Below are 6,000 nucleotides of genomic sequence, written 5' to 3'. Positions count from 1 at the left end.
TGGTAGGACATGTTCTGAGGCATCAAGGGATCACCAATTTAGCATTGGAGGATGGCGTGGAGGGTAAAAATCGTAGAGGGAGACCAAGAGATGAATACACTAAGCAGATTCAGAAGGATGTAGGTTGCAGTAGGTACTGGGAGATGAAGCAGCTTGCACAGGATAGAGAAGCATGGAGAGCTGCATCAAAGCAGTCTCAGGACTGAAGATGACAACAACAACACAATTCTGATTTGACAACCTACTTTATATTTTGTTTAGTATTTACAATGTTTGTCACATAAACAGTTTGGAATAAAACGTTTTCCTTTCTTGGTTACATCTTTTGGTTTTATCTTCACTACTGAATGTTCTGTATTATTGTGTATGTCAACCAACTACACAACCAATTCAATCCATTTATAATTTCCTTGTAAGTCAGTTCTCTTTCACATGATTTCCTTCAATGTTCTATTAAATCATTCAACATCAGATGCTTTTAATTCAGTAATAGTTGGGTAAGGTTTTACATATTTTTTTGTTTGTTCATGAAATTCTTTGTAGTTGAATTCTTTGCCGTTATCTGTTCATAGATTTCCTGCAGACCTTAACATCAGTTTGTTTCAAAAGAATCAGGTACATTTTTATCTGTTTTACCTGTGACTGAAATAGACTAACCAAACTTTGAAAGTGTATCAATAAAAAGTAATAAATATTCACATTACTTATTTATTTTTTAAATTCATTTCAAGTTTCTGGAATCCTTTTCTACTCAGCAAAGTTGCCATAATCATCTCTACCAAGGAAAACATTTCTTACATTACAACTTTTTCTTATTGTTTTATGTCATTCATTAATAACTTCTTCACAAACATTTATCTCACAAATATTTACAATTTTTAACAGGTTTATACATTTTAGGTTAATATATTGTACAAACATCCTCAATCCTGTCTTCCATTTTAGTTATACCTGTTTGAGGATGATGTATTTCAGTAAATTTTCTACACTTCAAACACCTAACGTGGTAATCCATTTATATAAAGTATCAACAAACCTAATTTATTTCACCAGATATTTTTTTATTGTACCTTTTAATCTTACAGTTAAAAATTTGATTTATGTACCACTATTGATTGATTATAATTGTTTATTGTGTAGGTTACTTTGCACACTTACTGTACCATCAAAATCCTCAAATTTCAAACCTTTGTTTATATTTTTACCAACGACAAGAGTTCTTATAAGCTTAAAATCATATTCAAAATTATGCATTTGTTGCTTCCTTTAGTTGTTTCAATAATGTTACGTAATTCTTTATAAAATTGTTTAAAATATTTGATTCCAAAGATTGAACATTTTCAATTTTTGCTTCTAATTCATTTTCTACTTTTTTATAGTTCTTCAAATTTTATTTATTCAGTATTTTGCTCATTTATTTTATTTCCAAAAAGTACATTCATTAGATTCAAGGTATTATATTAATTATAACCACATGAGAAAAGCTGTTGCATGAATATACGTAACTGACGCATACGACTTCATCAAAACTTTGCAATCTCTCAACATTTTGGTTGAAACAACTTCTACCAAAAGTATTCAGGAATATTTTCTCAAAATGAATCAGACACAAATTTCTTATATGATTCTTATAATAGCACATACATGCGCCAATATCTAAATTCGCTATTCCATATTCAACATTTTTTAATATATCAGGTAATTTGTCAGTTATACATACACCTCTGAATTATTTAATTTTCACTTGCTTACTAAGTAACCCATCAGGGTACATATTGATTATATTTTTCCAATTATTTTAAACCTGAAACCTTTTTTTCTAATGCCAGGTTACATCTTTTTTGTCGCACTAACTATGCGTCATTCTTTTTTTGTTGTTCTTAACTAATTCTGCTGTAGCTGCTGCTCCACATGCTAATGAACCAATTGCTTCTAATTCTGCTAATAAAACTGCAAGAAAAGCTCCAGGTTTTCCTAGACCTGACCCTTCTATTTTCTTTATAAGATACTCAACATTTTTTTCACAGCAAGTGTGCCTAATGTCATAAGTTAATTTCCACCATTTTTCTAAACACCATCTGAATATAGATTCAGCTGACCCTTAGCTCTCTCTTTTAGCATAAGTTGTTATTAGTTATACATAACTGTACTTTATCAAGTTTGATTAATAATTGATTTAGCCTCATTTTTGCCACTAGGTAGCAAACAGTAATTAGTGCTGAAGTTATTTATTTATATTGCCAAAATTTTATAAAACCCAATCCATTATCATGAAATGCATTGCCAATATCCAAATCTTATTTTTCAATACATTATTTCTGTACTTGCTGTTGCTGCAACTTTTTCACCGAATGAAGCATCAGAACTATGCATTCATTCTTTTGCAGCTAGTTGAAGTTGTTTATCTGCTTCATGTTAGATTCTTAATCTTCATGTCCTCTATAGAAAATATCATGTTTTTTACATGTGTCGTCTAATGGATTTATGCCTTGATCTCCTGTAGTTAATTTTTCATCTAATTAGGTTCCAGGACCACAAAATCTGTAGCCTGCATGATGTGTTTTAAATGATGTTTTCTTAACCAAAGTGTTAATGGAGCCTTTACCATATTTTTCACTTTTCTAAAATGAGATTATTCAGAAATGTATTCAAATATGGAATCCCTTTAGGATTATTGATAATGAAGTCACTAAATTTACTCATTAACATTGTGTTAATCAAACTTTTTCATTATGATGATTTTTATTTCCAGCCAATTCTTCAGAATGAATTATGGCTAATATTTCAATTAATTCACTTTCTCACCTTCTGAATAATAATCCGTACTTACTATAATTATTTTAATTCTATAATGTATGCATTATAAATTTCTTTTATTAAATTATTGTATTTAATACATCCACTTCATTTTATTTTATTTGGAAATTAGTAGTATTTAATCTAATAATATATTTCCACATTTTGATAAATCAGTATAATAAAATTTTTCATTCATATCATCAATAATAAAGTTTTTTAGTTAAAAGATTCATTGCCCCATGTGTTCCTTCGTATTCTCTTTCGCCAATTATGTATCTCCATCAAGTTTTACTGGTGAATTACCAACATACCTACTGGTCTAAATCCAAGAACATGTTGTTTGCTGTTGTTAACACACTCCAAAATTCTTTCACTTACATTTTTTAACCTTCTGTTCTTTATTATCTAACGTTTTTAGCCAATCATTTCATTTTCTTCTACTGTCTCTTCTTCGTATTTATTCAATATAACCTTTAATTCTGTATAATTTTGTTTTTTGACTGTCATATTGTTTAATTTGTGGTACATCTCCAAATTCTTCATAATGTTGATAATAGTGATAGAGAATAATTGGTTTTTCAACTTCTCTGTTTACCTCAATAGCTTTCAATACATTTTCACCTAAACCTTCAATCATTTGTTTAACTTGTTCATTTGCATCAATAACAGGTTAATGTTTTATTATAATTTTCATATTCAGTTCTGGGTTCTTTCTTCCAAAGCTTGAATACTCCTTTTAAATCAACTTTTTTTCCCGTTTGGTTTAGGTTTTTTAAAAAATTTCTTGGTCATATTTTGCCAACATTTAATTAAGATATAAAATTAAATTATTAATTTTTTCTAACATTTATGTTTAATGTTTACAGTAATGTATATGTTAACATGGTTACCAGTTCTAATTTTGAGGTATTAAATTTTCAACAGGTTTTTGTTTAGCATGATTATGTTGTTAGAAAGGTTTTGATTTTTACCTGTACTCACCATTACGCTTCCTTGTCATGTCTAAAAAACCAAACTGATTTTACCACAACATTTGCTATGTATTTCTTGAAAATTATCAAACTTTAAATCACCACAAACGAACTCATAGTATATATGGCTCACATTTTTGTCATATGTACGAAATTAAGATTAGCTTTCACTAATTGTTTTGGTATCTTCGAATATGTTTGAGCTAAATGAAAGCAATCTATTCCTTTATGTCTATCTAATAAAATATTCTTTGACTACATCCTGATTTTTCAGTTATGGTAGTATCAAATAATACCAGTAAATTACCTTGATATTCATCTGATGGGTAATTTTATTGTAATTTTCAAGGAAAGTAGCAACAGTCTTTTTATTTTGGTCAATCTAAACTTTCAGAATGAACAAATTTTAGATTTTATTCCTGTTTGACCATCCTGGAGCTAAAATGTAATTGTCAATCATTAATGTCATTTTCCAACAACCACTTGATGCTATTATTACAAATCGTATTGATTTAGGTAATAGTTTACCATGTTTATTTTTTGATTTGCTCTTTGCAGTAAACAGTATGCAACAATTTTTTATTATTTTGTAGCTTCCAGCAAAAATTGTAAAGGAAAGCACTGGTCTTCTAGTGCTCACAAGGGAAACTCTCCATCACAGCTGCCTCAGTGGTAAAATGGCACAACGGATAGCCCAAGAAAACCTGCACACAGGTCAAGCTTGAAAACATTAGGAAGGTGTACTGAATTGTAAAAAAATAAGCAAAATAGCAATAGTGAATGGTCCAAGTTCGAGATGTGCAACATCGAGCGAACTGCAAGAACTACGGCATCATGCTTCTGTGGTCACAGTGTTGGACTTCCCTCATGCCCCTTTCTTTTCGCAAAATTATGAACTTCCTGTCTGGGCATTTTGACATATCTGTTCTCCTCCTGTAGTTTTGGCAATTGTCATAATATATATGTGCCATGTGGTAAGAATGTACTACTGTCGCAAGTAGTAGTGAGTAGTGAGTAGTGAGTAGTGAGTAGAGAGAGCAGGCAAGATGCCATATAGACTGTGAACTATGTTACAAAGGAATTCAAGAGTCAAAGCTAATAAAACAGAACACAAGATTCATAACATGTGTTACTTGCATAGAACAAATAGGTGGTCTCTTTCACACTCCTCGCTGTTGCAAACGGACGTTACAGCATGATAGACATGGCAATGACCAGATGGACCACTCATATATATAGGGCACATTTGAGATTAAGCATAGGACCTGCGCCATCACAGTAACCCCATAACCATGACGCACATTCCCTCAATATTGCACATTTTGAGCCTGGACCATTCATTGTTTCTATTTTGCTTTCTTTTTCACAGTTTAGTGTATCTTCTTCCTATTTTCGTGCTTGATCTGTGTTCAGTTTTTGGCGGACTATTCACTGGGCCACGTACCACTAAATCTGGGAAGGATGTGATGGGGAGCTTCCTCTGTCAGGTGAAACTAGAACTCATTCATATCAAGTATTACAACAGTATGTGGGGGAGTTACAGGAAATAATATAAAACGGCATCTTAAAGATCCAAGCATCTAGACAGTCCATTTGAGGAAGGGCATCCAGTTAATGAAATAGTATGAAGACTATCGCATCATGGGGGGAGGGGAGGGGAGATGGTATTCCCATTATTGAGAACTGATAGCGAGATACATATGTAAGACTCAATGATTAGGAGGACCTCTTCCATTTAATTTCAATTTTCTTTAACTTCCTTAAGCTATGTTATTTTTTTTTAATTACGTATAGCACAAGGATACAAGTATGTCCACCTTCTTTAAAGTTGGCAGGAGGATATATATATCTATGGGAAACATTCCACGCGGGAAAACCTCAAAATTCCAATCAATGCAATCTGGAACCACAACACCCTAATTCAGTAGTTAACCTTTCCTCCAAACCTCTCTCCCAATCCGAAACCTCTGTCCTATCCAAAGGCCTCACCTCACCTTCAGCCCCACTCCCAGATTCAACCAAACAGCCCTCGTCAAAGATTTACTGTCCTACATTCGTACTCTCTGCTGGAAATATCACTTTGTCACGAAGAAAAATGATCCTAATCCTACTCCTAATGATCCAACTCCCCAAGACACTATCCAAATTGAACCCTGCCTGGAACAGTTCCGTCCTCCGTCACAGCGGGACCCCCCGCCTCTTCCTCAAAATCACCCTCTCCAAACCTTCC

This window comes from Schistocerca americana, chromosome 2, assembly GCF_021461395.2.
Source record: "Schistocerca americana isolate TAMUIC-IGC-003095 chromosome 2, iqSchAmer2.1, whole genome shotgun sequence".
NCBI classification, from domain to species: domain Eukaryota; kingdom Metazoa; phylum Arthropoda; class Insecta; order Orthoptera; family Acrididae; genus Schistocerca; species Schistocerca americana.
This window is presented reverse-complemented; position numbering follows the sequence as displayed.